Source organism: Chlorocebus sabaeus, chromosome X (assembly GCF_047675955.1).
Source record: "Chlorocebus sabaeus isolate Y175 chromosome X, mChlSab1.0.hap1, whole genome shotgun sequence".
In the NCBI taxonomy this organism is placed as follows: domain Eukaryota; kingdom Metazoa; phylum Chordata; class Mammalia; order Primates; family Cercopithecidae; genus Chlorocebus; species Chlorocebus sabaeus.
The window spans coordinates 60,602,945-60,628,948 of NC_132933.1; the positions used below are offsets into that span (position 1 = coordinate 60,602,945).

Here is a 26,004-nt window from a genome sequence, read left to right on the forward strand (position 1 = left end):
AAAGCGTAAAGATAAACATTTCGAACTTGTTAAAAATCTATTTTGAATAAAATTAGAATATTATAAAATCAAAGACATGAAATTCTTAGATGGATGTAATAAAGCAGAATAGAAAAATAGAGGTGAAAGTAATGCTTCAATGTACTAATAAGGATCAATAAAAGAGCATTGTACAATATTTGTAAGTGTCATTGACAAACAGCACATTTATTTCTCATTGCAAGGTGTTTCATCTGTATGCAATGTAATTTAATGGTAATACAAGGTGAAGTATAAAATTTTTTTAAAATAGTGCTTTCATAAGACACTTTCGGGAGGATTGATTTTCTAAATAGAATTTTGCAACTCCCCACCCTTTAAATGAGGATTCTGCTTCAATGATGAGAAACACACACACACACACACACACACACACACACAGAATCACTCTAATGTTTTATTAATTAGAATTAATAATCAACTCGTAATATTTAAGTGTAGAGTTTTCAAATATACTGAAGTAAAAAGAGAAAGATTGCTTTAAACAGAAAAGTAATAATGTACATGCTTTTCATTTTTAAAAACTGCAATTTCAGTGTTGTCTAGAGCTTAGTGATAAAAATCCTTTCTAATTTGGTAACTAAAAAGGTCAAAAAAATAAGTAATGTAATGAGTCTGGACTTATTTCTAATAGTATGGAAGGTACAAATAAAAGAAGCAAAACAAGGGACAAGACAGCAATAAAAAAGAAAATAAACACATTTTAACAACCTATTCAAGACTTTTAGCTCCCAAATTGAAAAGTGAAAATTGGTTTATAAACTACCAAAGTCAAATATTGATTACTTTTCCTTAAATTCAGGATAAGCATATTCAGCATAAAACTTTTAAGACTGAATGTGAAGAATTTCTCAAATTCATCACATGAGAAATGGTCCAGAAAAGGAACCATTTTCTCACTGTAAGGCAGTATATACATATGTGTATATATATACACACACATACACATATATATACACACATACATACATATATATACACATATAGATGCATACGTATATACGTATACATACGTATATACATATACATACATATACATACATACATATATACACATGTATATACACACATATGTGTATATATACACACACATACACACATATATATTATATGATAACAACCACTAAGAAATACATTATAATTATTAATTATCATTATAATTATTAAGACTTTTTTGCCTAAGCTAAAGGCCCATCTTGAAATGTATCTCTAAATCTCAGAGTAATTTTTAATTAAGGTTTAAAAGTTTATCATTGACATTTTTAAAGCATCAACATTGCCCAAGATGTTTGTAGTAAACAGATCAGCATAGTCCTTGTCATCTAAAATACTATAGTCTATGTGAATCATTATGACTCAAACTAATTTTTAAAATAATTAATCCAACCAAATTTTATATTATGAATGACTAGGTATATAATATGACTAATGTGTAACTTAAAACATAATTTGTATAATATGGGAGATGAATATATCTCACAAGTTAAATTTGTTTTTAACCAGAAGATTGTTTTTAGGCTATTAAATATTCTATGATTAAATTTATTTGTTAATAAATTTAAAAATAATACTTGAGGCATCATTATTTTTACCTACACAAATTCAATACTAATAAAAAATTATGTTTGCATAAATTCTTACTTTGAGAATAATTGAGTTTTTTAACATTGTTTTCTGAATTAATGACTAGCAAATATTTTAATTAGTAAATTAAAACAATAGAAATAACTACGCTTCTTTTACTACAAAATTAAGAAAACATACATTTTAAAGAAAAAAAATCTCCTGTTTGAGTTTCATAAATAATACTACAATTTATCATGAGAACAATACCAAAACATGCTATGTTATCACATACACGCATATTTTAATATCTCCTTTATAATCCTAAAACAAATTTTAAGTACTAAATATGAACTAGAAATATCTGGCTAAATGTAAATGAGAATTCCAAATAACTAGATGATGTTTGAAGAGCTTAAAGGTCAATAGAACTCACCATAAAATTCACAGTGTTGACATAACGTTTGTTGATCAAGCACCATGCGTCAATCTATAATTGCCATTTACTTCAATAAAGAAGTAACAGTTGCACTTTTATTATGCATAAATTTTAAAGTCATGTAATAAAGCTCCTTTAATGAAGCCATTTTAAAATAAAAGTATCTTTTCTTGGAATAAATAAGAAGTGAAAACATTTTCAAAGACATTTGTTCAGAAATAATCAGATATCTTTACTACTAGAGTCAACGGAAATATAATATTGTATGTAAGTATTTATGACTATGCATATGCATATGTCTCCTCCTTAATTCAGTGAATTACAATGTTTGTTATGCTTCCTAATACAAATAAAATCTGATCAGTCAAGATTCAATTCATTTGAAAACTAACGTGTATCCTGTTCTTATGGGCTTTTTTTTTTTCTTCTAGAGATGGGTTCTCACTCTGTAGCCCAGGCAGAAATACAGTGGAAAGATCATAGTTCAGTATAACCCCAAATTCCTGGGCTCTAGCAATCATCCCACCTCAGCTAGGACTATAGGCCTATGCCACCTATAGCATGGACTAGCATATGCCACCATGATACAGGCTAACTTTTGAGAACAAGTTTCTCATTTGCTTATGCAAAAACACACAGTAGTTTATACTGAAGGTCACAGGATATGGCAGAATCAGTATAAAAAAATAAAATCAATGTACAGAAGACTGTGGTGTCAAATTAATAAACCAATACCTCTTTGAATAATGCTAATTTTTAAAAATGTTACAAAATATGCCAAAAAGATTCAATTCTTCGTGATGTATAATTCAAATCACCCCAGCAAATCTCATATTGAGTGCAAAACTAATATACTGTAGCAGTGTTGTATTTGTGTAGATTGCATAGAGTCTGAACTACAAAAATAGTGAAGCTTGCATCAAATTTTCTATTCAAATTGTGTGAAAGGCTAAGACTACTGTATTAGTTTGTTCTGATGCTGCTATAAAGAACTGCCCAAGACTGGGTAATTTATAAAGGAAAGAGGTTTAATTGACTCAGAGTTCCACAGGGCTGGAGAGGCCTCATGAAATTTAGCATCATGGTGGAAGGAATAGCAAACACATCCTTATTCACATGGCAGCAGGAAGGAGAAGTGTCAAGCAAAGGGGGAAAAACCCCTTATAAAACCATCAGATCTCTTGATAACTCACTTGTTATCATGAGAACAGTATGGGGGTAACTGTCCCCATGATTCAATTACCTCATACCAGGTCCCTCCTGTGACGTGGGGATTATGGGGACTATAATTCAAGATCAGATTTGGGTGGGGACACAGCCAAACCATATGAGCTACAAACAGAAAAGCTGCGACGTGATTAACATAATGAGCATCTTATTTGCAGTGAAATAAATGTTGCAAATATAAAATTCATTATGTATCCCTATACATTAAAGTTTCCATCCATATTCCTCTGTGCCTTGAGTTTCAATAAAAAAATAGGTTGCTACTGGATCAAAGAAATATTAATTTGAAAATTGACAACAGCTAAAGTCATAATGTTGGCTTTATTATAGAGGTAACTAACGCCTTAGGAATGAAAACATTTTCACCAAATATGCAATTACCATTTTCTACATTAACAGAATTTTGGTTGACTGAAATCATGCAGTGCCATAATACCAGATGGCTTATTTTCTTTCATAGCCTAGAGTTGTACGTTTTCTTCCATTTCTGAAATTAACTAATTTTTCCTATTCTTCACAAAATCTTCCTAGTCCACAAGCTGTTGGCTCTATTTTCTGCCCTTTTATTCAAGACAAATCTTTGCAAACACTGTAATGGATACCACTTTCAAGTCTCATTTTTTATGTTGACAGTGTTTATGCACTTCAAAGAGCACAGAGTTACAACTTAAATTTTATCTAGAATAAAATGATTACACAAATCAAGGACCAGAGCCCTTAGACAGTCATCCGATTCAGCATCCTCAATACACACATGAAGAAATGACATCAAGAGAAATGAAATGACTTAGATCTAAGACTAACATAACTAGAGACATAAGTAGAATAAAAATTCATGTTTTCATTACCAAGGAACTCACATACTATTAAATGCCACCATTTGCTGATCCTTTCCAAGATATGAAAACGATATGTATATTCAAAACTATTTGCTCAAGGAAAACTTTCATTGCAGAGAGTATCAAAAGATCAGTACTTTCAGAATACACATTTGGAAAATTCCAATTTAGATGAATAATAAATACAATTTACCCCCTCATGTGCACATCAACTGTCAAGGGCAGAATAAGAGAAAATCATATTTTAAGAAATAAAATTCTTGCTTTGACAGATCCAACAAAATGATAATGCCTATTGAAAAATACTAATTGGCAATGTAACTTTGTCCTGAAGAGAAATAAAATATAATTCTTCCTTTTTGCTAAAAATATAAGGCAAAAATTTCCACCTCAAAATCTAGCCTTAATATTTTAAATTGTTCATGGCCATATAAAACGAATCTAGCCAATCATAATAATTCCTTTTGGCAGCTACAATTAAAAGAATAATTCTGAGATATACAGAACTGGACACCTTAGAGAAAAATTTATATATGATCACATTATTTTTTCATTTGGTTTTCTCCAGGCCATCTGACTTCACTAATTACATTGTCAAACTATCCTAACAACACAAATGTCAATTTAAAATCCTTCTTGGTTAGTTTGGATATTTAAGAGAAAAAAATCTTTTTTTAAATAATCTTTTTAAATATTTTGCTGACTCTCAGAAAGAACTCCAGAAATATGAATTATGAAGGACTAAACTTTTCACAAAAATAAATGTGGGAATAAAAATTGTTTCATGGTCCATTAAAAGTTCCTACTAAGGCACTGGTTACACTGCTTTGGGAGGTACATGAAGCAGTTATGATAATATACAAAATTTTAATGACCGTGAGAAATTCCCAAAGCAAACTTTTGAGGGCTGGATCCATTATTTTCTTCAGTTTGGGAAAGAAAATACTAAGAAATTAGTATTTCCAAAATATGCCTTCAAGCTATCCGAAATGTTTGAAACAAATGTAGCTCTCAAACATTTCATGTCTTTTAGTAGTCAATCTGCTCTTGAGAAGATTAATTCTAAATTAAGGCCATTTTTAAATGGGACTTGGTAGTGTATCTGGTCTTTAGGTCCACAGTGAAATTGATTTTTAAAGCATGTTCCTTTGCATGATTTTAATGCAGGCAAAATACATGCCTCCAAGGTAATAGGGTACAATCTGTACATTGCTAAAAGACTTAAGTTTTAAAATTTCTTCCTTGTGAAATTGAAAATAAGTTTCTTCTAAGCAATTTACCCAATTGCGAAGCTTTGACTGGTTTGTCAACAAAACTTTTTGGGTTGTACACATAGAAATAAAACAGAGATAAACCTCAGTCATATCTAGAGAGAGATAATTGAAGTTTATTTTTAGAATAAACAATTTTCAAAACTTTTTCTTCACATTTTCACCAACCTGGTGCTCTATTACAAACTAATTTAAAAATTTGCTGTAGTACAAAGAAAACAGTAGGTAATTAAAGTCTCTGTATTGCATAAGTAAATGGAGATGATATCAGGAAATAATTTTCAAACACTTGAAGGTAGGCCATTTGTATATATTATTTTGATAAATGTCTATTCCAATCTCTTGTCTATTTATTAATCAGATTTTTTTTTCCTATTGAGTTGTTTGAGCTCCTCATATATTCTGGTTATTAATTCCTTGCCAAATGAGTAGTTTGCAAATATTTCTCCCCCATCTGTGGGTTGTCTCATCACTTTGTTGATTGTTTCCTTTGCTGTGCAGTAACTTTTTAACTTGCTATGATCCCATTTGTCCATTTTTTGGTTTGATTGCTTGTGCCTCTGGGGCATTGGTCAATACGTCTTTGCCCAGGATAGTTTCTCCAATGTTTTATTGTAGTAGTTTCATAGTTAGAGGTCTTAGACTTAAGTCTTTAATCCATTTGGATTTGATTTTTGTATATAGCAAGAGATATGGGTCAAGTTTAATTCTTCTCCATATGGCTATCCAGTTTTCCCAGAACCATTTAATGAAGAGACTATCTTTTCCTCAGTTTATGTTCCTGGCACCTTTGTCAAAAATGAGTTCACTGTAAGTGTGTGAATTTGTTTGTGGGTTCTCTATTCTGTTCCCCTGGTATATGTGTCTATTTATATGCCAGTATCATGCTGTTTTGGTTACTATGGCTCTGCAGTATAATTTGAAGTCAGGTAATAGGATTCCCCCAGTGTAGTTATTTTTGCTTAGCATAGCTTTGGTTATTCTGGGTCTTTTGTAGTTCCATATAAATTTTAGGATTATTTTTTCTATTTCTCTGAAGAATGTCATTGGTGTTTTGATAGGAATTGTAGATGGCTTTGGGTAGTATGGACTTTGTAACAATATAGATTTTTCCAATCTATGAATATGAAATGTCTTTCATTTTTTTGTATCTGCTTCAATTTATTTCATCAATGTTTTATAGTTTTCATTGTAGAAATCTTTCAAGTTTTTGGTTATTTATTCCTGAATACTTTATTTTATTTTTAGCTATTGTAAATGGTGTTTCTTTTTTGGTTTGTTTTGCAAAGTATCTGCTGTTGGCATACAGAAATGCTACTAATGTTTTTTTATGTATGTTGGAATTGTATCCTGCAACTTTACTAATTCCAATTTGTTTATCAGTCCCAATAGTTTTTTGGTGAGGACTTTAAGGTTTTTCTAAATATAAGATTACAAAGATTACATTGTCTACAAACAAGAATAATTTGATTTATTTATTTTTTCAATTTGAATGCCCTTTCTTTCTTTCTTTTGTCTAAGTGGAGAACTATGTTGAATAAAAGTGGTAAAAGTGCACATGCTTTTATTGTTCTTGATCTTAGAGGAAAGATTTTCAGACTTTCCTTGTTTGGTATGATACTAGCTGTGGGCTTAACACATATGATTTTATTATGTTGATATATGTTCATTCTATACTTAGTTTTTTGAGAGATGCCAATCAAAACTACAATGAGAAATCATTTCACCCCAGTTAAAATGGCTTTTATCCAAAAGACAGGCAATCACAAATTCTGGCAGGTTAGGGATAAAAGGGAACGCTCGTACATTTTTGATGAAAATGTAAATTAGTATAACCACTATGGAGAACAGTATGGAGGTTCCTCAAAAAACTAAAATTAGATCCACCATATGATCCAGCAATTCCACTGCTGGGTTTAAATCCAAATGAAAGAAAATCAGTATATTAAAGAGATATCTGCACTCCCATGTTTATTTTGCAACACTATTCACAATAGCCAAGAAATGAAAGCAATCTAAGTGTCCAACAATGGATGAATGGATAAAGAAAATGTGCCCCATATTCACAATGGGTTATTCATCAACCATAAAGAGAATGAAATTCTGTCATTTGCAACAACATGTATGGAGCTGAAGGATATTATGTTAAGTGAAATAAGTCAGAAACAGAAAGACAAATGTTACATGTTTTCAATCATATGTGGCAGCTAAAAAAAAATTCAACTCCATGGAGGTTGAGAGTGAAATGATGATTGCCAAAGGCTGGAAAGCATAGAGGAGACAGAAGGATAAAGTGAAGATAGTTAATGTGTACAAACATAAAGTTAGATAGAATGCATAAGATCTAGTATTTGGTAGCATAATAGGGTGACTCCAGTTAACAGTAATTTGTTGTATATTTTTAAATAAGTAAAGGTGTGGAATTGGAATGTTCCTAAAACAATGAAATGATAAAGGCTTGAGATGATAGGTTCTCTAATTACCCTGATTTGATCATTATATGTTATATGTCTGTATCAAAACATTAAAACATTACACATACCTCCTAAAATATGTAACTATTATATATCCATAATAATTAAATTTAAAAATAACAAATAAAAATAAAGCACTTGAAAGTCTTATTTTATTAGTGAATATCAATTTTGTGAGTTCCATAGCATATTTTCTCTTTCTGTATGTTTGTATCCCTTGCTAAACATATTAAGCTCTGCACACAACTTAGGACATAGTTTGGAAACAGGTATTTCATTTAAGAAGTATTCATATTTATCATACATTATATGCATGTCTATAATTATATTAATACTATATTATATACATTTTCTATTACATATAGCATATGTAACAGAAAACTGGAATAAGAAATAGATCATATAATTACCATTTCAAAAATATCTACTTCAACTTTATTTTAGGCAGATGTTTACATGTTTTTGGATAGGAAAGTATGTTTTTTAAAATCCATAAAGAAAAATTTGAACTTATCTCAATAATGTTTACTGTCATAAATATTGCACTGTTCCCCCAAAGTAACGTTCCATTACTTTCATTTTAAAATTTGCTACAAAATGAGAAAGATAGTGATGTTTATTCATTGGCAGTATTTTTTCTCGTGATACATCAGTTTAGAGAGATGCATCTGGATGGACAACTTATAAAACTCCAAATAAATGGATTACTTTTTTATATAGATCTTAATATTTACATATCAAATATTTAAGGAGATGAAATAGTTGAAATGAAAGTCTGATTTTGGAAGTGCAAGCTGACTTGATAATCCTCTTTATAAATATGTTTTCATAATCTCATATGCGATGTTAGCACCTACTGAAGTTGTGATTTCTTGTAATCACAGTGAATTACTGACAGCTTAACAGTAGTACCATGCTGGCATTTTCAAAGAATTGGAGACTGATATATTTTTTATATTTATATTTTTTTCTCTAATATATATTTTATTGGGACTTTGTAACTGTATGAACACAAGCTTTGGCAGAAATTGTCATTCTTGGAACTAACTGGTTATTTATATGTTGTATTGTAACACATGGGGAAAGGAGGGATCCTTGAAATGATAGGCCACATGTAAAAATATAGTCTCTGAATAATGTTATTGTTTTAACTATTAGAGAAATCATATCAAAGAAAAAATGAAAAATAAATGTGTTAGAAAACTTATTTTCCCTTATAACAATTAAAGGAATGGAATAAAATGCAAATCTATGTTTGTTTGATATTGAAAGATATATGATTATTATTTTAGTTTAAATCTAAATTATTTTAAAATTTACTGTTTAATGGCAATGATCATGCATAATTGTTATCCACAGAATTACTTAGTTTTACATTTTCAAATATCAATGGATAAATCAGACATATGGGAATTTGGCTACAGATTTTAGGAACAAACAAGTAGAGACATTTTCCATGTGGTGAAACATATTGGATATCTACTGTGGAGAACCAATCTTCTTAGATGATATGTTGATAAATATTTTATGTCAGCAAAGAACAAAGCATAAAAAGCAGTGCCACAAACATGAAGAGGAAGCAAAAATAGAAGCAAGCTATTTCAAACAGAATTAAATAAAAGCTTATATGCGCAGGAAGAGGAGGGGGAGTATGAGGAACTTATTTTATCAGTCTGACAGATTAACTCACTGCAAAAGACATGTTAAAAGGTTTTTTGAATAAACCAAATGCCGTCTGCCTTAAAAATCATCTGCACTTCATGATTAGAAGATACAGATTTAAGGTAATGGCTCTTTGGATACTCAAAATATAAATATTATATTTTTGTATTTATAAAAGGAGAGTATACCACCAAGAGATAAAACGTTGCCTAAGTTTTAGTTCTTGTATAACAAGGAAGGAGATATAAATCTTTAATACACTATAAATTTGATTCTGCATTTGTCTCAGTTTCTATTAATCTCTCCCTTTACTTTGTTTCATAAACATAAAATGATGTTTCTGCTACACAGTTTGGAGAATTCACACAGAAATCAGTTCAAATATGCATATTAATATTGCTACGAATTTGACTGAAATTTAGTCTATGAGAGTATAACCACGATTAGCTAAGATATTTATTTAAACTATAAGCCAGTCCTATCCATTCCTCGAATGCACATTGTGCTCAGATGAAATATCATGTACCATGATGAAACAGATATATCCCTGATCCCTAAGTAGCAATATTTTCCTATTCTCTTTCAATTTTTATACTCTGTTGTACAAAGAATTACCAGTGCTCACTTATTTTGCATGGATATAACTCACTGAAAAACTTTCCAAAATGATTTTACTTTTAAAAAGTAAAATAAACTTCAAGTCAACATGTACGTTTGCTTTTGGAAATTAAAGGGTATTTTTTATAATTTGCCAAAATTCCCGAAATACAGTGTGAGTTTCCTAAAATACAACAATCAATTCTTCTGATTTTTCCCCTATAATTTGAAATCTTATACCAGAATTTCAAGTGTCAAGAGAGAGAGAAATATACTCATATCTTGAATAACAAATACATTTGGTTTAAATAAGATTTTGAAATTATGTTTTTTTCCTACTAGAAGAGATTTTTTTAAGAATACAAATTATCCCCATAGGTTGACTAAGTTAAATAAGAAATTGTCATGTGATTTTGATTTAGATATGGATGAACTTGCTAATTTATTTTTATTTTCTTTAAACTGTTGTTATTTCCTATAAATAATTAATGGAACAACTTGAAAAAGAGGTCATGTGTGGTGGCTCATGTCTATAATCCCAAGGCTTTGGATGGCTAAGGCAGGAGTATGGCTTGAGGCACGGAGCTCCAGGCTAAAGTGAGCCATGATCACACCACTGCACTTCAGCCTGGGAGACAGAGTGAGACCCTGTCTCTAAAAATAAATAAATAAACCAAAGTTAGTGCATCATTACATTCTTTAAACATTAAACTATATACCAGTATTACTGAATTCTGAGGACCTATCTCAATACCCCTTCTTTTTGAAAAACGGATATCATCAGGAATGGGCACATAATATTCCCAGCTATCACTTGGCCTTTTAGCTAAAATAATTTAAATGAGATACATTGGGAAGAAGACATGATTAGCAATGAATTATATAATCTAAAGCAAAGATTTAGGAGTCATAAAGGCATCACAGAATGTAGCACTAATGCTAATAAAAACATGATGCCACCAAACACACAAGTGTTAACACGAATGCAAAACTTCCTGACAACAAAAGTCACTAAGAACAATTCCTTTACATAGGTGGAACTATTTTCTGGCAATATATAATCAAAACCCAGTCATATTCTAGGGAAAAAGATACATGCAGAAGCATATAATGCATTAACACATTTCCTCACAATATTTTTCTCAAAATTTTTGTGCAAGATTAATGTATATTTAGTTTACATAGAGTTTACATAAAGGATAAGCTAAAATTGTGTCGGGTACGATGCCACCTTAATAAATACTTGCTGAATGAATGAAAACATGTTGAATGTTTAAGGGTCAATATGTCACAATTACCCTGTGATACTCATTCCAGCTCAGTGAGAAGGAACAAAACCAAATCTAAGAATGAAAGAAAAATTAGTATTTCGTTCATGCTCATATCTAATCCATTTCCCATCCTTTTAAGACAAATTTCCTAAAAAGTCTTTTTCTCAGACTTCTTTATAACCCACTTCTTTCATAATGAACATTCTTCTGCATCATCTACTTAATTTTCCAAGCCATGAATTCTTCACCAATAAGAATTTCTGGAACACTGTACCATACTCTTCATGTCTTTTAAACTTAAAAAAAGAAAAAAATATTTTTGCTAACTATGCCTGTTTGTGTAGAATTCCCAAATCTAAAATACCACCAAAATAAAGCATTTCTGACACTTGTTGAATCAAACATATTTATTATTTAGTATGTTTCAGGTCTTGCTATGTACCAAGAACACTGTGCTGAATAAATGACATCGTCCCATACCACACCTGGCACTGATTTTATATGTTTGTGTGTATATATGTACTTAGATAGATATATATTTAAATAGATATATATTTTACATATAGATATATCTATATATACTGATTATATATAAATATGTATATATACACTGATTACACATATAATTATATATAATTATAATACATATAATTTTATTATATGTTTAATTTATATCTGTATGAAGACATGCTAATTTACAGGCCTCTATTTAGCGTTTTTGAGCAGTCTTTTCATTCTGTAATTAGTATGCTGCGTAAATAATTTCACTTCAGTGAGCCACTTTTTAAAATAGGCAGGTGAGGTGACATTTTTCTATAAGTGATTGATTCAAACTAATTATCTTTATACAAGTACAGATGCAGATTATGGAACATCAGCAGAGCAGAATTATTAGTGTTATTTTAAATTTTAGAATAGGGAGAATCAATTAATATGCACACAAAGCAAGTAGGTATAGTTTTCATTGAAAATATTATTAATATAGCAAGAGTCAAAAGACCACACAAATTTCACTTGATTTGCAAATACCTGCAATCACTTCACAAGCTCTGACTTTTAAGAATGTAGGTATTTTAAACGCTGTTTCAAATCGAAGAAATACCTTCTTTGGTTTTTAAAAGACATGTAGATCATACACTGTCTCAGCAGAAAAAAAATATTTAAAAATAATTTATTAGACAACAGAGAAAAGTAAAACACAGCACTGTATGTAGTACCATAAAAAGAAAAAAAAAAAAACATAATCTCATTCTGTTAATTAAATAGTTGAAGAGCATTCCATGCACATGCCTTTTGAATTTGATAGCATTTCTTGTGTCAAAATTTGACTACTGATTAGAAAGATAACTGACAGAATTTTCACATCTCTACCATTACATTGCTTACTTGGTATGTAACTTCCACAGACTTAATGTAGTTTGTAAAGTCAGTATACAGGAATTCATCTTCCTATAGTTTCATAAAATAACATTAATTAGGATCAAATTTAGAACAGATACTCACGACTATATTTGCCATCTGTTTCTATATGGTTGTCCTGTGTGATATGTGATGTGGTAGTCCAAAAAAAAAGTGTATCATAGTGTAATTCACCCAAATAAGCCACTTCACTAGTTTGCATTGACTTAGCAATAAAGGAAGTCATTTGTTCTCTACCATTAATATATAATCCCAAATTAATATTTAATACTGCATAAATTGTGTCATTACCGGTTACATTTATAAGACAGATTTAGAAGTATTTGTCTGCTTCAAACACTGTTATAAATATTGACATATCCATAAAAAGGCAACATAATTATAATTCCATATAAGTCATTCACTAAGAATGCAAGGTAACTTGTAAAAGAGGGGTAGAAGAAAATAACCAAAACAAAAAGATGCAAGTAAAGGAAGGAAGACAAAGAGGGCCAGACTAAAATAACAAAAACAATAATACAGAAGTAAAGGAAGAAAGACCCAAATACTCCAAGTGCTATGTTAGATCATTTAATTTTATATAATATATTTAATATAAATATAATATATAAATATAATATATTTTATATAATTTATTTAATATAAATATAATAATTTAATATTGTATAATATATAAACTGGCCAGTGCGGTGGCTCATGCCTGTAATCCCAACACTTTGGGAGGCCAAGGCAGGCAGATCACGAGGTCAGGAGATCGAGACCATCCTGGCCAACACGGTGAAACCCTGTCTCTACTAAAATACAAAACAATTAGCTGGGCGTGGTAGGGCGCGCCTGTAGTCCCAGCTACTCGGGACGTCGAGGCGGGGGAATCGCTCGAACCCAGGTGGCGGAGGTTGCAGTGAGTGGAGATCGGCCCCTGCACTCCAGCCTGGTGACAGAGCAAGACTACGTATCTATCTATCTATCTATCTATCTATCTGTCTATCTATCTATCTATCTGTCTATCTGTCTATCTATCTATCTATAATTTTTCTCTGTTTTTAGGTCATCTCAGCTTTGCAGTACAGTGCTCAAGTGTCATTTTACTACTTATGGTATCAGGACGGCCTCATCTTTCTTACAGAGAGTTCAAAATTATTTTCATTCTCATAGGAAGTTTTTGTTATAGATGTTAGAGTGCTCAGAAATGAGTAGTTACTTGCTTGAGTTTATAAAGCTGTTAATATTTGAATCTAAATCATATGGTTCAGGTGAATATATTCTTTCTTTTGATAAATATTTGGTTTTGATAAATGAATTTCTACATGAATAGTCTCAGAAAGCATTTAGTCTGGATATAATATGGATACATCTCTCTATCTACATAATTTGTCTATCCGTATCCAAATACAGATAATATTAATATACAACAGAATTCACACATTTATGTGAACTAAAATGTAACTTCACAGTCCTTCAGTTTTCATATCAGCTCCATGAATAACCTCCGAGTAATAAATACATGATGTTACGTAGTAGATGAAACTTTAATACCCATTTGAATCATTACCAATCACTCTCCTGTTTCCTACATTTTTTGTTTGTTTTTGTTTTGTTAATTTTTAAAATTTTTTTAATTTTTAATTTATTTTTTATTTTTTTACCTACATTTTGATTATTTAAAAAACCTACGAAATTTAGCCTAGGGAGAATTTGATATAATTAAAGGAAAATTTTCATTTCTGTCTGTCTGCTAAAGTATTCTGTGATCACCGAATACTGTTAAGTAGTCAACTACAAACAAATTAGAATGCTGGAAGTTTGTGGCTCTTCACTAAATCAATCTGTATCAATCCGGTTTCATTGCTTTTCTTATCATGAAGTCTTTTTTATGTTACATTCAGCCTAACAAAGTCTTGAGAACATGCCTACTTAGCAAACACACTTTCTTACCCTGTAACAGAAATAATTGATAGACTCAAAGATAAAACTTTACTTTTGTTCTCACTAGAACTCAAGTGGTGAATAATTGAAACACAATTTAAGGTTTTCCATTTAAATCAGTGGTTTTCTAAATTTGCATACACATAGATCAAATGGATAATTTTATAAAAATATTATTTCCAGGCTACCCTCCCAGAGAAAATAATAATATTAGTAGGACATAGCACTAATATTTCTTTTTTGCATTTTTTATTTTGGTAAAACATACATAACATTTATATGTTGTATGATGGATCCGCACATGAATGCTTGAGGTACACTGATTTTAACTATTTAAAAAACTATGCAAATGTACTTGTTTCATTGAAAAATTCGTACTATTGATTAAAGGCTAGTGCTGCTGTCGTGTAGCAGTCAGGTTACTGTGAAGGTATGGGCAAACTGCAAATAAACTTCTTGAGATATTAGAATGATCAAAATTAAGTTTAGATTTGTAAATACAATGGTAACTTGTGAAATCTTCCACAATTGGATGTCCTACTCTGATATGGCAAACGCCTCAATATTAATCAATTGGAAACTTTTTTTGACAGGCTTCTACTTAACCAATTCATTCGACTAAATAAAGCTCATTATTCTCACAGTGAATAAAACATTGACTTGATGAAGTCAACAAGATTTATGTCCTCACCTCAGCTAGGAAGCCACTTTACAGTATGCCCACTCACTTCTGAGCCAAAGAGAGTTTTATGCTTAAGAAAAGTCAGATGTTGTTTTAAAATACATTTACATGAGCTGCATTTGCTATTGCAACATTTAATTTAATTACAATCTCATATTACCCAATGAAATATTAATGTAAAAATAATTGCTTCAAAGATGAAATTGAACTTTTCAGAAAGATTACAAAGGGCAAAATGCTGCAATGACTTGTCATAGAGTACTGTCTGAGCAAGAGAACAACAGAAGATTCAGAAAAAATATCATAAAACTCTAGAAGCATTCCGTACTCAGAATACTTTTCAAGAGCATTTAGAGACACACTTCATTTTATGGGAACAAAAACTGGACACCACATACTATGTAATATTGGTGCAGTGTATGTAGTAAATATGGTGCATTGTGCTAAAATCAGTGAACATACATCCAAAGGCAAGGCAAAGATTCTACATCAAATTATGAAAGACAAATGTACACTTCTTTGTGTCAAGTATTTACCATATGTATGTAATATATATGAGATATGTATGCACTTCTTAATATTTACCTGTTCATCTGATTGCTTTGATGAACCATCTTACCTCTGATTATGACTGTGACTGTTAAAAGAGCTTCTATTGGAATTAAATGGGGTTATGTGCTTACCAATAAAATATTGATGTTCTATAACCTTCTAACCAAAGATTTTTTAGCCTAGCCTTGTGAATAAAATTTATCTCTAATATCTGATCTCTGAGGTTGCATTTTTGGTGTGTATTTCTGAGTGTATATTTGTGTGAGGAAAATTTTCCCGATGATCTCAGATGGATACAATGTAATTGACTTTATCTTTACTATTTCATGAACTCTATAATAAGTTATTATTTATTCAATATTATGTGCAATATTGATTTTTTAAATTATACAATTATACTGTTCCAGAATTTTAAGAAAAACACTACAATACACTAATATTTGTTACACCTACCATGTGCAGGAAGTCTCTTTTTGTATGCATTTTATCATTTAAACAACTTTCTGATATAAATATTATTTTCATTCCCGTTAAATCAATGGGAAAACTAAAGTTGAGATAGAAAGGTAGGTGACAGAGCTGAGATCCTAACAAAGAGTTTCTGACTCTAGAGTTTTTTGTGAGCTTAACTACTGCATGATAATGATCTCTGGAATGTTTTCTGGCAGAATGGGCAGAGCATGATGTAATTTGAGCTCTCATGTACGATTCAAATATAATCATGATACTGTGTGTTTTAACCCATGCTCTATTATCAAATTTTTGGGTAAATTTGTGCAAATAATCTATCCTTCTCCAACCTCAATTTCCACCTCTTTAAAATGGAGTATTTGTGTATATTATTCTAAATGTTCACTTTAACTTTAAAAGAATTTTTATACTCTCATATCAGGGATTAAATTTTGAATTAATAGGTTGACCAGAAATTCTGTTTCTGTTGCTTGATGTTTCTTGGTCGTCCACTGTTCATGAGAATGATCAACCATCTGGGAATAGTATGGAGACAAAAAATATTCAATTTAAAAGTTTATTACAATCTCTGATACAGAAGATTGAAGCTACTATATGAGAAGTTATTTGAAAGTTGTGTACTTCTCAAATAGCTATGTTGCCCCGATTCTATTCAGTTGACTTTAATTTTTCTGTTCATACAGTCTACACAGAAAATGCCTAAGTAAAATGCCTATGCTATTTGTTGAGATTTTTCTCTAAAAATAAAGCTCTACACTCCACCTGTAGGTTAATAATTGTAATTCATCAAGAATGAGCAAAAAATTCAGGGCATGCCTATGTTGATCTATCTTTTCTTAATCAATTTAGTAGCTGAAGGATGTCAAACACTTGTTAAGCTTGGCAAATAAAAGTAATGACATATTACATTATAAGAGGACTTTAGAAAAGTCCTATCTGCTACTGCACATTTAAGTGATGCTATCTGAGGAACACCAAAATCATCTGCAAAAGAACAGATCTATTATGTGAGCCATTCTAAAAATATATGAAAAGATATAAAAATCTGTTGCTATATATTTTTAAACATAATGCTTTTGCCAGCTAACAAACAATAAAATTTTGGCTATAAGAAGTTACTAAAAACTATCAAAACTACATATACTACATAGCAGAAACTTGGACTCCCCAAAATTCTCAAATTGTAAAGAGTTAATTAAGTTAATTAAGTCCCCTTTCTTCACCACACACTCATATTCTTGGTGGTGTATATGCTCAATCATTTTAGATATCATTTTAAAAGATAGAGGGAGTTTCATGTGTTAGTCTATTTTCACACTGCTAATAACAACATACCAGAGACTGGGTAATTTATACATGAAAAAGGTTTAATGAACATACAGTTCCACATGGCGGGGGGTTGGGGGGGTTCACACTCATGGCATAAAGCAAGGAGGAGCAAGTCACATCTTACATGGATGGCAGCAGGCAAAGAAAGAGCTTGTTCAGGGAAAATCCTGTTTTTAAAACAATCAGATCTTGTGAGACTCATTTAGTACCAAGAGAACACTGCAGGAAAGACCTGCCCCCATAATTCAATCACTTCCCACTGGGTTCCCCCCGATAACATATGGGAATTGTGGGAGTTAGAATTAAAGATGAGATTTGGGTGGGGACACAGTCAAACCATATCATTCCACCCCTGGTCCATTCCAAATCTCATGTTTTAGCATTTCAAAAACAGTCATGCTTTCCCAATAGTCTTCCAAAGTCTTAACTCATTTCAGCATTAACTCAAAAGTCCACAGTTTAACATCTCATCTGAGACAAGGCATTAGACTATCAGCCTGTAAAATCAAAAGCAACTTAGTTACTTCCTAGATACAATAGGGGTACAGGCATTGGATAAATACAACCATTTCAAATGGCACAGATTGGCAAAACAAAGAGACTGCAGGCCCCATGCAAGTCCAAAACTCATCAGGGCAGTCAAATCTTAAAGCTCCAAAATGATCCTTTGACTCCATGTCTCACATCTGGGTCACACTGATGCAAGAAGTGGGTTCCCATGATCTTGGGCAGCTCTGCCTCTGTGGCTTGGAAGGGTACACCCTCCCTCCCAGCTGCTTTCATGGGCTGTTTTTTAGTGTCTGTGGCTTTTCCAGACACGTGGTGCAAGCTGTCAGTGTATCTAATATTCTGGGGTCTGAAGGACAGTGATCTACTTTTCATAGCTCCACTAGGTGGTGCCCCAGTAGGGATTATGTGTGGGTGCTCTGACCTAACATTTCCCTTCCACACTGCCCTAGCAGAGGTTCTCCATGAGGGCCCTACTCCTGCAGCAAACTTCTGCTAAACATACAGGTGCTTCCACACATCGCCTAAAATCTAGGTAGAGGTTCTCAAACTTCAGTTCTTGACCTCTGTGCACCCACAAGCTCAACATCACATGGAAACTGTCAAGGCTTGGAGCTTGAACCCTCTGAAGCCATGACTCAAGCTGTACCTTGGCCCAATTTATTTATGGCTGGAGTGACTGGGATGCAGGTACCAATTCCCTAGATTGCGCACAGCACAGGGAGCCGACAAAGCCATTTTCAAATCCTAGGCCTCCGGGCTTGTAATAGGAGGAGCTTCCATGGAGACTTCTCACATGCCCAGGTGACATTTTCCCCCATTGTCTTGGTAATTAACATTCAGCTTCTCATTAGTTATGTAAATTTCTATAATTGGTTTTAATTTCTCCTCAGAAAATGGTAAATTATTTTCTATCAAATTGTCAGGCTGCAAAATGTCTGAACTTTTATATCTGCTTCCCTTATAAAACTGAGTGTTTTTAACAGCACCCAAGTCATCGTTTGAATGCTTTGCCACTTAGAAATTTCTTTTGCTAGATACCCTAAATCATCTCTCTCAAGTTCAAAGTTTCACAAATCTTTAGGGAAGGGGAGAATGCCACCAGTCTCTTTGTTAAAAGATAACAAGGGTCACCTTTGCTCCAGTTCCTCATTTCCATCTGACACCACCTCAGGCTGGACTTTATTGTCCATATTGCCGTAAGCATTTTGGGCAAAGCAATTCAACAAGTCTCTAGGGAGTTTCAAACTTTCCCACATTTTTCTGTCTTCTTCTGAGCCCTCCAAATTGTTCCAACCCCTGCTTGTTACCCAGTTTGAAAGTTGCCTCCACATTTTTGGGTATCTTTTCAGCAGCACCCCACTCCTGGTACGAATTTACTGTATTAATCTGATTTCGTGCTGCTCATAAAGACATATCTGAGACTGGGTAATTTATATGGGAAAGGATTTAATGGACTTACAGTTCCACATGGCTGAGGAGGCCTCACAATTATGGTAGAAGACAAGGAGGAGCAAGTCACATCTTACATGGATGGCAGCAAGCAAAGAGAGAGCTTGTGCAGGGCAACTCCCGTTTTTAAAACCATCAGATCTTGTGAGACTCATTTAGTATCACAAGAACAGCACAGGAAAGGCCTGCCCCATAATTCAGTCACCTCCCACCAGGTTCCACCTCCCACAACATTTGGGAATTGTGGGAGTTACAATTCAAGAGGAAATTTCGGTGGGGACACAGTCAAACCATATCACTGCATATAATATATTCAAGGCAATTTTGTACAACATTCTAGATGGTACATACTCACTTCTGAGTCCATTTAATGCAAAAAGAAGTACATTATTTGCACACTACATAGGAAAGAGGCTGCACATGATATAGAATCATTTAAACATTGGTTGATATTCAGAAAGTATTCTTTCTTGTTCTTTTTTTTTTTTTTTTTTAAATTCTGCTCTGTGATGTCTTGAAGAGGAATTTCTAAGATTAAGATGTAGGTGTTATCAAGTAATAATAAGGATTTAAAATCTGGGCTTGCTTTGGTGACATATCAAGACATGACACAAAACCAATAGTATGAGGTTAAATTAAGGAGTTCACTTAAGTTGAAGGCATTTGCTAACATGTTCTTTCAGAATTATTATGGAATCAAAGAGTAAGAGCAAAAGCATGCTTTTTCTAATCCAGTTTTCTTCTTCATTCCAAAACTGAATTTTAGTTATTTGCTGAAAATCCTACTCTTAATTACATTCAAGGGAGATGATTCTATAATATCCCATATATATTTTTCCAGTAGTCTATCTTACTAGAAAGAAGCAATTCCTTAGAGCTAGCATAATTTTTAATTATAATTTAATTCAACTTTCTCTCCTATATCTAGTAAAAATAAAGTACACTTGATCTTTAAATACTCTAGTTTCATTAAGTACTTACAAAATTAAAAACAGTTTTAAAATCACTTTTAGACTTCTCCTGATTCCTTTAAATTTTTCTTATGCATTAGTTTTTCCCAACCTAATTGTTTTCTTGGTCTCCTCTGAAAATTATTCTTTTAGTTTTTTTTTTTTTTTTTTTTTGAGATGGAGTCTCGCTCTGTAGCCCAGGATTGCTCATTGCAATCCATGAGCATGGAACGTATTTTCACTAGTTTGTGTCATCTATGATTTCTTTAAAAAATGTTTTGCAGTTCTCTTTGTAGGGATCTTTCACTTCCTTGCTTAAGTATATTCCTAGGTATTTTACTTTTTCATGGCCATCGTAAAAAATAATGAGTTCTTGATTTGGTCATTGGTGTATAGTAGTGTGACTGATTTGTGTACATTGATTTTGTAACCAGAGACTTTACTGAATGTATTTTCAAATATAGGAGTCTTTTGGGAGAGTCTTTACGGTTTTCCAGGTATTCAATAGTATTATCAGCAGAGACAGTTTCACTTCCTCTTTTCCAGTGTGGATGCCCTTTATTTCTTTCTCTTGTCTGATTGCGCTGGCTAGAACTTCCAATACTATGTTGAATAGAAGTGGTAAAAGTGGGCATCCTTGTCTTGTTCCAGTTCTTAGGGAGATTGCTTTCAACTTTTCCTCATTCAGTATGATGTTGGCTATGGATTTTTCATATATGCCTTTTATTATTTTGAGGGAATATCGTAGGTTTCTTGTTTGCCCTGTTTTAAATTAAAATTTAAAATTTTAACCACTTTACTTCTTTGTACAAAAAATGCTGTCAAATGTTTTCAACTTTTTGAAGATTCTTTAACTTTTCCTCCAAGTTTCTTTCACTTTGAATTAATGGGTTTTCATATGAGTCTTACCTGATGGTAATTTGTTTCCTAAATTTACACTAGACAACCTATTTTTTGAAAGAAAAGAAAGAAAGAAAGAAAGAAAGAAAGAAAGAAAGAAAGAAAGAAGAAAGAAAGAAAGAAAGAAAGAAAGAAAGAAAGAAAGAAAGAAAGAAAGAAAGAAAGAAAGAAAGAAAGAAGAAAGAAAGAAAAGAAAGAAAGAGAAAGAAAGAAAGAAAGAAAGAAAGAAAGAAAGAAAGAAAGAAAGAAAGAAAGAAAGAAAAGAAAGAGAAAGAAAGAGAAAAGTGGGAGAGGTGGTTCATACCTATAATCCCATAATCCCACACTTTGGGAAGCCAAGGCAGGTAGATCACTTGAGGCCAGGAATTTGAAACCATCCTGGGCAGCACAGCAATATCCCATTGATTTGGTTTGGCTGTATCCCCACTCAAATCTCGCCTTGAATTGTAATAATCCCCACGTGTCCAGGGTTGGGCCAGGTGGAGATAATTGAATCATGGGGATGGTTTCCCCCATACTGTTCATAGCAGTTCATACTGTTCATACTGTTCATACCATAGCGGTAGTGAGTAAGTCTTACAAGATCCGATGGTTTTATAAATGGCAGTTCCCCTGCACAAACTTTCTCTCTTGCCTGCCAGAGAGATGTGCCTTTCACCTTCTGCCATGATTGTGAGGCCTCCCTAGCCATGTGAAACTGTGAGTCCATTAAATCTCTCTTTCTTTATAAATTCCCCAGTCTCAGGTATGTCTTTCTCAGGGGCATGAAAATGGACTAATATACCTGTCTCTACAAATAATAATAATGATAAAAAATTAGCTACTTGGGAGGCTGTGGCAGAAGAACCTCTTAAGCCCAGGAGTTGGAGGGTACTGTGAGCTATGATCACGTTACCACACTCCAACCTAGGTGACCAGTCAAGTCTTTGTCTCTTAAAAAGAAAAGAAAATTTAAATTTTGAGTGTGGCTGTACATCATTACTTAAGGTATTCATTAACTGAATATATGTTTTTAAAAATTCACCCTTCTTCTTTACCCTATAAATTTAATTCATTATGAATAAACATATTTAACATAGTCTGCCAGAGACTGATACTTACATTTTCTCTTTTTTTCTCTTAAGCTATGTCAGCGAAAAAAGTAGCATCATGTAATTATAGAATCTTGCTAAGATTAGTGAAAAATATATGTTTGATAATTATGAAAGATGGTTCATTTATGTTCTTTTCATTCCGTTTCTTTTTGTTAAACCAAGTGTTAAACAGCATATGGGTAAATGGCAAAGGTCTTTGCACACCATGGCATGAATGTATAAATAGAAAAATCTATTGAATAGGAAGAGAGAGAGTGAGAGAGAGAGAGAGAGAGAGAGAGAGAGAGATAGACAGACAGAAAGAAAGATAGATAAAATTTAGGTTAAAGTACATCTATAAGGATGTTGTGCTTATACTCTGTGATCTTAGAAGATGAAAGAATGATATAATAATATATATAATAATAACTCTTATTGGATCCCAAATAAGTAGCTTACTCTAGGCAAAGTGACTTTGCTTTTGGTATTCTCCTGCTTCTAGGAAGGCTACTGTGTGTACAGAACCTTTTCACACTGCTTCACCACAAGTCATATCACTAATGCTTTTTGATTATGAAAGGACAGGCATAGGTCCATTTATTCCCATATTGTAAGTCTTGATATATCAACAAAAATGAAGACAAGAACAATAGTTATCATTACCGTTCAAGTAAAAGACTTCAAGCACTATTCAAGGAGCTTTACATACATTATATCATTTGTCCTGCACATCTACCCTCTGTTATATCCATTTTATAGGAAAATCGGGATTCACTTTCAGGACTGATTCCAACCTCATGTTTTTTACACTATTCTATGCTGAGGGTCATTTTTGTAATCAATTACAAGTCCCATAGCACTGACATTTTGGCAACACTATGTCAACTTTACTCTTCACGCAGACATTCTCAGAGCATAAAATCTAAGAAAAGAGAATGGAGCATATGGGACCTCTTCCAGCTGTCTTTCATCTCCTTCATATGTTCATACGACTTTCTGTTAATAATCCTAAAGGGTGAGTGATCCACACTGTGAGTGTAGGCCACAAGAATACGTTTCCAAAATGTAGGAGCAACCAGGAAAGAAGGTTGAATACTGTTTAATATTATATAGTAATACTGTTTAATATTACTATCACTACAAATAATAGGAATTATTTATATGCTAACTATTCATTTCATCGTCATATTTATTTGCTGGGTCAGGCTCAATGCAGAAACAAGAACAGCAAATGATTTACAAAACTTTTTTCGAATAAGTTTACTGTTGACTTATAGTCCCTAGTAGCAATTATAATAATATCTCTTTAAAAACAAAGACACAAAAAGCAAAACAAACAACAAAAAACACCACTATGAATCCCCCCTTCACCATTTTCTATTGCAGAAACTAAGGTAGTTCATTTATTGTCTATTCCTTGTTAAAGTAAACTACATTAGCCAAGTCCAGATTTATATTAATGGATTTACAGTATGCTTTGGAGTAATACAACATGACTTTCTATATCTCAACCAAAATTGTATTGAAGACGATTTAACTCACAAATAAGTTTTAATTGATCTAAAACACAAAAATTAAAAATAGGAATTTTGAAAACTTATGAAAGTTTGTTCACTAGGTTTTCCCGTGGATTTTGTTAATGATTTGGAGCTCTAATTATAAAACTTCATAGCCAGTAGTGAAAACAATATCATAATGATGCTATCAATGTACTGAGTAGTTATTTTTGTCAAAAATATATTTTAATTTTATTTAGCTGTCATATACATGAACAAATACATATCTCCCCTCCTCCTTTTTAACATAGAGTGCCCATGGAAATTACAGTCATTTTCCAGTAGAATTTATTTAGTAACTGTTTTCCATATGCACACTGTAAGTATTTACTCAACTCCTACTTGATATGAAACACTGAACTACCTACCATGGGAAATGCAGCCAAATAAAGAAGGTATTTTGAGCCATATAACATTTATTAATCCATCTGGTGAAATTTTTCAATTTTCAAGAGGTGGATTTGATGTCACTCATATCTTATAATATCATATGCTGGAGAATAAAACTTTAAAATGCAAAGCTATCTTTAAATATATCTTATAAAGTAAAATTAGATGTGCATAACTTAATTTATGAAATCTTTTAATTTAATCTAAATGGTATCTCTGTGGAAAACTACCAATATAAATATGGTTGTAGAAATTATTAACCATTAGAAACTTTAAGAGAATGGTGCCATATTATTTGGAATCATTTAAAAATTTTTAAATGACAATGCAATTTTAAAAGACCATGAAATGAAGGCTACAAAGGAAGAAAAAAGAAAATAACAAGGACAATACTGGTAATAAAAATGCAAAAGGATCATTACCTATGATAAAATGGTCAATTCATTATTACTATTTGAGGAATGCTTTTATTCATATCTCTTGGGTGGTGTGTTTCTGAGTCAATCAAATATTAAGTAAATGTATTGTTAAACCATTTTATCCTTTATATTAAAATATGTAAAAATTACTATGTTAATGAAAATTTAATTGCCGAGTTAGAAGTAGTATTTCCTTTATAGTGTTTCTTTAAAGGGAATTTAAAATTTGTTTAAGATTTTAACCTTGTCTATGTTGCCAGAGGAGTAAAAAAAAGATGAACTTCTAGATATAAGCTCATTAATTTCTATATAGATGATACACACAGAGAGAATTCAGTTTTTAAGCAGTATGTAGCTTCCCAAATTCTTGCCTTGATCCTATATTGTAAGGTGGAGAATTTCAAGGAGAGAATGAGAGAAAGATTGACCATTTATTCTCATGTCATGAGACGATAATCTGATTAAGATTACTGAGGTTTGAACTAATAGGTATCTTAGACATGATATGGAAAAATAGAAATACTCCCATTTCTCCCCTCCAACTCCAAAGTAATAGCTTCAGTTTCTGCATATTTTCAAAAGCTTTGATTACTTATAACTACATTTTTCCCCTTACCTCCTTATACGTGTGAGTAAACTTGTCAAAAACAAAAATTGAGTTCTATTTTAAGTCTTAAACTCAAGTGGAATTTTGTAAGTCCTTCATACTTCCTTTATATCATAGTGTTAATTAAAAGACAGCATTATCATCTAGGTAAAAAAAAAAAAAAAATGCCCCTTTTCAAAATACAACTATGCAAAGAGTCAGATATCTTCAATGGAAAGTTCCTGTCTACAAATAAATTTCATAAATGTATTACTACTACCACATAAAATATCAACACATTTTTTTCACAAATGTGGAGACTTATAGGTATTAAAGAAAATATGGAGACAATGTACTGTTTTCCATTACAACTTGAAGGAGACTGTTAGAAATCCTGCACTTTTAATTTA

The 26,004-nt window shown here is 32.0% G+C and overlaps 1 protein-coding gene across 3 annotated transcripts in view; it reads right to left on the bottom strand.

The window, feature by feature from the left end:
* PCDH11X (protocadherin 11 X-linked) overlaps window positions 1-26,004 on the bottom strand; it is a 790,323-nt gene that overhangs the window by 154,805 nt on the left and 609,514 nt on the right. The gene's annotated exons all lie outside the window — the stretch shown is intronic.